Source organism: Theobroma cacao, chromosome 5 (genome assembly GCF_000208745.1).
Source record: "Theobroma cacao cultivar B97-61/B2 chromosome 5, Criollo_cocoa_genome_V2, whole genome shotgun sequence".
NCBI classification, from domain to species: domain Eukaryota; kingdom Viridiplantae; phylum Streptophyta; class Magnoliopsida; order Malvales; family Malvaceae; genus Theobroma; species Theobroma cacao.
This window is the reverse complement of record NC_030854.1, coordinates 8,757,602-8,769,054: the sequence shown is the minus strand read 5'-3', so window position 1 is coordinate 8,769,054 and position 11,453 is coordinate 8,757,602.

The following is an 11,453-nucleotide window of genomic DNA, read 5'->3' as shown; positions in this document are numbered from 1 at the left end:
TGGTTAGATCATGTTCCTCATTTGTGATGAATACACAAAGCTGATTCCAGTATTCCATTCTCATACAAGAGTTAACCACTAATTGGCACTATCTCCAAACACTACGTGTTTTATAAGTCTATTTTCTTAGTCAAAATTTATATTGAAGTGTTCCATCTTTAGGTCATGTCTCATTACCAAATCTTTACTCGTATACGATTACTTGAATTCTCAAATCATCATCTCTTTTCTAAGTAGATTTCTACAATTTCCATAGTGCATTTCTATTCCCTTACCAAGGGTAGTATCATTTAATCAAACCATGTCACCCTCATTTTCTAAACATTTGAAGCATAATTTAACCTTCCACTATCCCTATTAGGCACTTTACCTTGATGGTTACTCAAAATAAATTGGAACTTGTGGGGAAGCACATTTCACAATTTATGCTTTGCGTCTATAATTATGTCGAGACCAAAACCACATTGGGTCCACAAAACGGTAGGATAATCATTGCCTCAAACCAATATTTTCAAGTATACTTATGCTTGTATCATATCTTCATACTTATGTGACATGTCAGTCACGAGCCCAACTTGATTGCATAGCCATTTTGCTCTTTAAACTTTAATGTTTGCTCATTGTGAAAAGTCTTTCGAATTTATCTCATCAGGGTATTCATAAGGTGGATATATGTCTATATTTTACAGTTCAAGGCCTAAAGCATTGAACATAACCTCATCATTGATGTTATACGCTATATTATATAACACAAAATATAATCTAATAACTATGACAATGAAATTCCAAAGTTCAACCTTTATCTACCAATCATAGCTCCCTTTATGAGCACATACTTTACACTACTTGATTGTTCACAAGCTACTCATGGCCATCCAAATTCGACCTCTTATAGCAAGTTAAGCTAATATATTCTCTTTACTTATTTCCTTTCAAACTCATGTAACTAGGGAGGTTCGGTTTATGTCCCCCTCCCCTTTGCACTTTAATTTCTAATTATTATAAAATTTTACAAGGTAGCTGGGCCCTGCGTTATCTTCCAACTTAAAAAAAAAAAAGCTAATATATTCTCTTATGCTTTTCCATACATTTCCAAAACACTTAAACACTTCCTTTAATAGGGTTCCATTGAGAACTTAATCAATCAAAGGCTTATCTTCAAAGCCACTCATAACTTTAATCGTTCATTGTATACCCGATAACACTTTAGCTCACTGACCCCACTAGACATTATTTTAAAATCTCCCAAGGTGTCCGTGTTTTTAGTTAGGATCATACCATCTAACTTAGTATAATTACATTAATTATCCTTAAGCTCTTTATGCTCAACATATCAACATTCATATTTCCCCCTCATTCATGTTATTGACCTTGTTAAGGTATATGTGGCTTTTCAACCTTTCACAATACATTCCACATTTATGCTAGGGCATTCTCAATCTCATGCCAAGACTATAGGCATGTAACCATAAATTAGGGTAAACTCCCCTATGGGATATCTCCTTCCATATGATGCATGGGGATCACAAGATGTACAACTCCAAGTGTATGCCTACATATTGATAACCTCCATATATTTTATGATCATGGAAACCACAACTTGCAAAACTAGCTTTCTATCACAAGTTTGCGATCGGAACATCAGTCTCCACATATGTCACTTTGGACATATTTCACTACTAACATTCATTTACCTTTACCACAACATCCAGTGCAAATTGATTAAGCAATGATCTCCAAATTTACTCTTAGGTACACATATATCAAATTGTGCACCAGTTAGTGTTAAGATCTTGACTTTACTCATCAATTCTTAACCAATTACATCCATAAGATAGACAATTCACTAAATTTTTGTATCTTGCTTTTGCAGTTATAAGATCAAAATTTCTTAAGTTTAGGATGCAAAAGCTTCCTCTTAGAGTATATTCGAAAATCCACATGTTTTAAGTCCCTTACTTTTGGAGAAGTCACATTCAAGACTAATCATTTACATCATAGGTTGCATATTGAACCAAACATATTTTTAAATTGACCTTTAAAGTAATTCAGATATCGATCTTCATATAGAACTCCATATGGCACTTAGACTAAATTTGTCATTTCCATGTCATTTAATTTCAAACTGCTAAATCCACATCTAATCCTTTAATCCTTTGGCTCCACACTAAGCATAGCAAAATTCAAGCTCATCCTTAGAGTAGATCATTTATTAGCCTTTTACTTCATGACCATACGTCAATTATAATAATTAGCGATTTTCACCCTTCAGCTAATTCATGCAATTATAACCATAAACCACCATAATTCAATTCAAGCCTTGGAATCTCGCAATTACTTAATTAGAATCAAAACCAACTCCATATAGGCTACTACACACATATTCAGCACATATCCGCATATAAAATATTTTGAAAGTCCGACACCATTTATATAGGGGCAGGGCAAGCTTAATCAACACAGTGCATTTGCCTCCGTGCACGTGGGAATCAGTTTACACCTCCCTTAATACTTAGATGTACAAGCTTTAAGCGAATCTCAATGATCATTATTCGTTTCGGACAAAGTATGTCCCTTATTACCATTATCATATGTGGTCCTTTATATTGACCTTAAATACCATCCATGATCATCAAATTTCTTCCCATTGACAATTATGGGCTTAAGTTATAACTCCACTAAATGAATAAGTCATTATGTACCTATTAGTCCAGCTCCAATTTTCTCCATCTTTAATCGAAGGAATTTGTTATTACATTAGCCTTTCATTAGGAGCATTTGCTTAAAATCTTTCCAACAACAGCTTGTGTCTTAAGTGGCATCTCAAACCCGGACAACGGTACCACTTATGACCTTTGCATAATGTTAGCAAAAGCGTAGGTTACTAGAAATAGGAGTTTATATAGCCTATTGTTTGTGAAATGTGCTGCAGTCACATACCATAAACAAGACTCTACATTAACTTTGACAACTCCGCTAACTGACACGAGAATCCCTAGAACTCGACTAAACCTAGAGCTTTGATACCACCTTTGTCACAGCCCTAATATCGGGCCATGACAGACGCATGGGCCAAATGGGCATAGCCCACTAAGCCCAAGCAAGCCTATTTATGCAATTCCGATTATCATTCCCATCCATCATCTTTAAAATGAAGTGCTGTAACTCTCAAAAGTAAATGTTCCAGTAATATTTTATAACAACTTAATATTCATATTTATATTATATCAAAATACTGTCATCATCAATCCAACATATACATACTTCATTTATAACATGACTCTTAGTAGTTTACATTACATATACATGTTCAAAAGTAATAAACTCGAGACTGTCAGCGGAGTGACTCTAGGTGAAGATACAACTACTAAGATGCCATAGTACCTACCAAGAAGACGAGCATATGTGTGCGACTCAATCTAGGTCCCAACTACCTCCAAATCTGAAAACATGAATTTAAAAAATGTGAGTACGAAACTCAGTGAGTGAACATAAGAAGGGAACAAGCAATCAATTGGAAGAATTTGGAAATCATGATGCACTTGTTTCAAAAACAATGCAATTGATTTAATTTCTTATTAAAAACCTTTCATTTCAAACTTCGATTAATAACCTCATAGTGTTGCAACAACCCATAATCAATCCTTGAAGTTAAATGGGTGAAAAATATGTCAAAAACCGAATAGGGTAGCATGCAAGACAAAATGTTTCTTGCTACAGTGAGAAACAATATCAGTTTGCATGTGTTTCAGTTTTTCTAGTATATCTTCCATTATAGAAGTCCAATTGACCTAATTTTTGACCATTAGAAATCTAAGAAGCAGGGCTACAACTTTGATGTTTACCATTTTTCCCAGTTCGGATGGGAAGGTGGTCAAAATCTTCATTAAAATAAAGGCACTACATCAGAAATTGAGAGTTTCTCGCTGCAGTGAGTTTCTGGCTGCCAAAACAGAATGTTTCTCGTTGCAACGAGAAGTAGGGTACCTAAGTGTAAAAAGGACCTCCTTTGCACTAAAAATCCATTTGGTCTTGCAGTGAACTCAATTTGCAAGAAAATGGGACATTCTCAAGATTCATCATGCCAATTTCAACATGAAATGCTCAAAAGTTTCTAAAGTTCAACATGCCAAAATTTCACATGCATTATAACCATATACAATATATGTATATATATATATATATATATATGTCAATCATCATGCACACCCTCCCATCATCATCAACTCATATGCAATGGCTTATGCGCACTCCTACTCGCACATAGTCAGGTCAGCAACGACTTATGCTCAATCCCACTCACACATAGCCGGGTCAATATCATTACACAACATTATTCATATATATATATATATCAACATAATGTAGTAGTACAACAATCCATAACAGCCACATGTCACATATAGAAACAATTTATCAAAGGCTTGTTCCCAAGGCACTAGTTTTGAAGATAAAACAAATAAAACACTTTAGGGATTCAATCAAACATACTTGTATACACATCCCAAAACCTTTTTAATGCAAGTTCACTCACCGATATTTGTTGAATCTTTAATTGACTCTAACTTCGATTATTGCTTCAAACGGACATGTGAGGCCTTGTTGGAGCCTATCACCCACAATATAACTATCAAAAATATAACAGCCCATAAATCTAATTTCTAGCCATCTCTAACACAAAATTAAATTCTAACTCATTTCTCACCTTGGTGTTTTTTTTTTTGTAGTTGAATTCCTTTTCAAAAGCTTCCAAGCTACTATGGCAAGTCTCTTTTTCTCTCTCTAAAACTTTCAGCTAGTGACAGAAAGTGCTGAACAAAGACTTTTTGAGAGTTTTAAGGTGTAAAAGTGGAAGAGCATGAAAAACCGTATGAAAGAGTGGGCAAAAGAATGAAATTTGGAGCTAGAGAGAGAAAGTTATGGAAGTTGCAAAGCAAGCTTCCAAAGAGGATGGAAGCAACGTGAGATGGAAGAAGAAAAATGAGAAGAAGCTGCTAGAGAATGAAGAAGCTGCTGGAAGAAAAAGATATTTATAGCTCAAGCTTATCCATTCCACTTGAAATTACAAAAATACCCTTAGCACATTAACTTGTTCTTCTTGAATCCTTGGTGCAATCATTTTACTCTTTTTATACCAAGACAAGGTCCATAATAGTCTAAACATGCTCAGGTCTATGAAAACTTAAAAATTTTAACCCGGGGTGCAAAATGATCGTTTTGCCCCTATTGTGAAAATTATTGTCACTTCTAGTTTTCTTCGGGTTTTTATCATTACACATCATTTATTCATTCCTAAGTCCTATTTAGACCTTAATAGCATCAAAAACCTCACTCGCAAGAGCTCACCAAAAGAAATTATGAAATTACCCCTAGTTTGTATTATCGCATCTACTTCTAGTTGCGTATTTATAGAGATTGAGATTTCATGGGTTCACTTCTAAATTACCCTTTTAACTCAGTAATCAACCTCAATTGGTATCCATAAACTTTATTAGCCATTGTATCAAAATACAGGGTATTACAAAAACGATGTCAACTATTGCCAACTCATAGTGGCAACATTAATTAGAATGCAAACACACTGTTGTAACATGTATCTTAGTGATTTACATCATGCATATATTTACACAGGTGAAAAACTCTCGACTTCCAGTAGAGTGACCTTAGGTGAAGGTGCAGCTACTGAATGCCGTGATACATACCAAAATGGCGAATATACGTGGACCCTTCACTTTAGGTTCCAACTATCTCCGGATTTGAAAAACATGAAGTTGAAAAAGAGTGAGTATAAACTCAGTAAGTGAACATAAGTGTGAGACCTTGACCTTTATAGACTCGTAGATAGAAGTACACGTGATATCCCTGATTAGGGGTAATTTCGTTAGTTCTTTAGTAAGCCCCTAAAAGTAAATTTTAAACAATATTATGGCCGAAATAGGCCTAAGGCATAAATGGATGATTAAATAAGGAAAATGACAAAGGAAATCAAAATGATGATGATTTTCATGGTAGGGGCAAAATGGTCATTTTTCACCTCGAGTCAAAATTTTTAAGTTTTCATGAACCCGAGCATTTTTAGACCATTATGGACCTTGTCCTAGTTTCAAAAGAGTAAAAGATTTCATAAAAGATTGGAGGAGAATAAGCTAATTTGTGGAGGGGCGTTTTGGTAATTTAAGTGGAGTGGATAAGCTTGGGCTATAAATATCTCTTTCTTCTAGTAGCTTCTACATTCTCCAGCAGCTTTGCTTCTTCTTCTTCTTCTTCTCTTTTATGTTGCTTCCCAACCTCATGAAAGCTTGATATAAAGCTCCATAACCTCTCTCAAAATAGCTCCACTTTTCATGCTTTTGGTGCACCCTTTCATAAACCCTTGTGCTCTTCCATTCTCTCACTTTAAAACCTTTGAAAAATCTTGTTTCCATACTTTTTCTCACTAGTTAGGTGTTTTAGAGAGAGAAAGAGGAAGCTTTACAATAGTTTGGAGAATTGTTGGAAAGAATTTCAAAGTTATAAAGCTATTAAGGTGAGTAGTAAATTAGAGTTGAAATTTTAGTGTTGAGAATGACTATAGATTTGACTTGTGAATACTTTGTAGTTGAGATTGTTAATTCACTTTGGAGTGATAGGATAGTGAAAATGGATAGCCATTTAATGGCAAATGGAAGCTAGCTAAGAAAAAGCTTTTATAATTCATAAGTATGTGGCTTGACTTAATGGTGATGCTAATGTGATAATAAGTTCCAACGAAGCCCCATCGCCCCATTTGGACAAGTAGAGAAGTTAGAGTCGACTAAAGGATTCAACAAATACCGGTGAGTGAACTTGCATTTCAAAATTGTTTTGGGAATGTAAATGACTTATTCAATCTTTCTTAAAAACGGGTGCCTTGGGAACAAGCCTTTGATAAATTGTCTCTATGTGTGACATGTGGCTGTTATAGATTGTTGTATTACTACATTATGTTGATATATATATGAATAATGTTGTGTAATGATATTGACTTGGCTATGTGTGAGTAGGAGTGTGCATAAGCTGATGCTGACCCAACTATGTGCAAGTAGGAGTGCGCATAAGCCGATGCTAACCCAGCTATGTGCTAGTGGGAGTGCACATAAGCCGATGCATATGAGTTGATGATGATGGGAGGGTGTGTATGATGATTGATATATATATATATATATATATACATATATGGTATATGGTTGTAATGAAATGCATATGAATTTGGCATGTTGAACTTTGGAAACCTTTATGTGTTTCATGTTGTTTTTGTCATTTTAGCAGGATGGCTTTCTCTTGTAAGAAAGGAAACTTTTTCATGCTGCTCTGTTTCTCATTGCAGTGAGAAACTCTTGGGTTGGAGGGGTAAGGCTAGCCAAAAATCTCGTTGTAGCGAGAATGTTACTGTAGCTTCTCGCTGCAGCAAGATTCATTCTCGCTGCAGCGAGAAACTTTCTGTTTTATGACCAAAAATTTCACTACAACGAGATTAAATCTCGCTGCGATGAAAAACTTTCTGTTTTGCTCCTCATTTGGTTCAGTTGCTACCCTATTTTCCACTTCTTTGATACCACAGTTGAGCATGGACTTCCAAAATTAAGGAATAAATGAATTAAGTTTAAAATGAGGAGGTTTGGTGAGCCTTGGCCAGTTAAGAAACCCTTAGCCAGTTAAGAAACCCTCGGCTAGCTGATAATTTAAGTCAAGTGTCGCTGCAGCGGAAAGGCATTCTGACCCTCAGCGAGAATGCCTTTCAGCTGTAGTGAGGACCCATCGTTTATCTGACCTGATTGGTATGAATGCTATTAAAGTTTTCACTCTCCAAATCCTTTGTTGAGCATGGACCCTTTTCATAAAGTGATTTACTCATGTGGGGTTTACATGAGGGGTTTTAATAAGGACTAAAACAAATTGCATTGTTTTGAAAAATGAATGCATCATGATTTCATTAAACATTCCTTAATGTTTGCTTGTTCCCTTTCTTGTTCACTCACTAGGTTTATACTCATCATTTTCAACTTCATGTTTTCAGATCAAGAGGCAGTCGGTAACTAGGACGAGGTGTCCTCGTAGACTTGTATCCATCTTTTGGTAGGTATCAATGGCATTCAGTAGCTGCACCTTCGCTATGGTTACTCCGTTGGAAATCGAGTCTTCTTTTTTAGATGTATAGACAACACTGATGTAATTATTAAGATACATGTTATAGACAATACATATATATATATATATACTTGATCGATATGCCACTATGAGTTGGCAATGTTTAATATTATTTTGATTCAAAGTTATGAAATATGACTTCAGTAATTTTGATGGAGTAATGAACAGATCATGTAAATAGGCTTGCTTGGGCTTAGTGGGCTATTTCCATTGGGCCCATGCGCTGGTCATGGCCCGAAATTTGGGTTGTGACAATAAGAAGGGAACAAGCATTAATACGGGAAGTTTTAGAAAACATGATGCACTTATGTTGAAACACTACAATTTAGCTCAATTTCTTGTTAAAACCCCTTAATTCAACTCTTGATCATTTAGTGCCTTAGCATTGAAAAATCAATAATCAATAAAGAAGTTAAAGAGTGAAAAGTACAGTACAGTTTAAGCAAGGCAAGCATAGCAGAACGAATCTCGCTGCAACGAACTTCAGGGTAAAATTTTGAACCAACAACCCGAGAGTTTCTCATTGCAGCGAGAATGCATTTTCACTGCAGTAAAAATCCGAGAAGCATTTTTACCCAACCACCTAAGAGTTTCTCGTTGTAGCGAGAATGCATTTTCGCTGCAACGAAAATCCGAGCCATGAAATTCCCCAGCACTTGAGAGTTTCTTGCTACAATGAGAATGAATTTTGTTACAGAGAGAAACAGGGCAATTAAGTTAGAAGAATTTTTGTCACAATAAAAATCCAGTTTTGCTACAATGCAATTCAATTTGGAAGCATGTAACAATTTGAACATTCAATATTCAATGCAAAAGCATATTAATTTCAAACCTCTCGATATAGCCAATATATATATATATATATATATAAACACATATAACATCACTGCCTCACCCAGCTCATGTGCACTCCCACACCACACATAGCCGGAGTCATCGTGTGCACCCCCACATTGCGCACAGCTAATACCATCATGTGCTCCCCCACATCGCACACAGCTAATGCCATTGTGTGGTCCCCCACATCGCGCACAGGCAATATCATCATTCACACTCCCACACCCCGTCATCACCGGCATGTGCACTCCTACACCACACATGCGCAGTTATAATTATTACACAATATTAATTATCCATACACAACATATATATATCCACATAATATAGGAGTACAAGGATTCATTATATTACACATTTACAACATACAACATTTCTTCAAGGGCTTGTTCCCATGCAATTTTAAAGAAAAACCAATAAAATATTTCAAGTAGTTCAATCAAGCACAAAATCATTTACTCCAAAACATTTTTAACGCAAGTTAACTCACATGTCTTTGTTAATGCTTGTGGATCGACTCCAACTTCGACTAATGCTCCGTGTGGAGGTGTGAGGCCTCGTTGGAACCTATCACACGTAATAACATCACAATTAACTCAATTCACATAACTATAACGTCATGACTCGGTACTCCCTTCGAGCCCGTGACAACCGTCGCGATGTCCCTATAGACATTCATTACCCGGAATGCCAACTGAAACCTCGCAAGGCTTAATATTAATTTTCGCACCTCCCTTGTGAGCAATAATTACCAAACATCATATTTTAAAAAATTATAAGCTATTTCCAAATCGAAGCAATAAAAAAATAATTTTCGTCTCACAAGGGTATTTTGGTCATTTTTCCTCAAAAATTTCGAAACCATTTAAAAATGTAGTCTATGAGTGAAAGATACATATTTCATAACCAAAAATAAGTTTAGATGTCTAAAACATTCATTTAAAGTGAAATGATAGCTATTAGAATAAAATAAAAATATTAAATAAAATATTCCATTTTCTTATGAAACAATATTTATAGAGATATCCGTAAATAATTTTTGTAGCGTAAAAGAAAAATAAATTTGTACATACAGTAATACAGATAACCAGAGTATGTAATTTAATTTACAATGACGTGTGGACCCTCGAATGACCAAAAGTAACGAAGGCTGTGAACCTACAATTTTTTAGGATGAAAATCGAACTGTAGCCCTCGACACAATCAGCTATCTACTGACTATCCTGAGCCTGAAATGAGTGGAAAGGAGGGTGGTGAGTTTATATAAACTTAGTGAGTAAACAGACATCATCTAAAATATCTAAAGTCGAGTAAATGAAGATGATTAAAATAGATTATCATAAAATAGTTCATAACATCAAAACACATTTCAAATCATCTAAACTAGTTACATTTCATCCAAAATATACAACAAGGCTTATGAATCTCTCAAAAACTTGGCTCGTGCCAAAACTCATTCTTGAGGATACCTGGATCAAAGGCATCCAACCGAGTCCGCCAAGGTTGTTAAAGAAAAGACATATATCCATAAATCAAATTTGTACATTTTAAAACATAGCCGTTCCTTGGCGTTGGTTGAGTTCACCCTCACATGGTGGTTTAGTGTGTAATGAACTCTAAAGCTTTACCTTAGGAGATACCCTCTGCGCCTCTCGTACTAAGGTAAATATAACGGGGTTTACCGTGCCCCTCTAATAGGCTGGTGCATAGAAACCTACCCACTACAGTAAGCTAAATATATAACCCACTAAATCAATAAAATTTCGACAGCATAACATGGCTAATATAATATTACCAGCCTGTCAAGGCAAATAAAAACAATTCATATATTCAACACAATTTCCAATTCAGCCATTCATGCCAATATCACAATAAGCCATTCAATTCAAACCATAAATTTACAACACAATAAAACAGTCTCCTATTACTCAATTTCTAAAATCATCATTCAATTTCAAAATGATTTATAAAACTCATTTCATTTAATCACATTTTACTTATAAAACATAAGGATTTACCATTTAAACTCATTTTTCTATAAAATCACAAAAAAGAAATAATAAATACTTTAGATAATTAAGACGATAATAAGGTTACTCACAATATCGGGAGTTCGAAATACTCCTATTCTTGGTCCTCTGGCATAATGTCTTTACCCTTGTTAGAGGACTCACCACCTATACACAATACACGACAAATAATTCAATATATTGTGTTATATCATTATAAATCTATTTCAGGCTCTATATGAATGCATGAGGTTGTTTGGATAGTCACTTAAAAATGGAATTCACGTTGGTTCAAAGGTGATCGGAATGGATCAGTTTTCGACCTAATTCGAACTCTTCACCTTTGATTTAACCACAACATCCAAATTGACTCCAAATAAATTCATTTCACTTCCAATACTCCAAATCATCAAATATAAGCTAAATAACATGAATTACAGC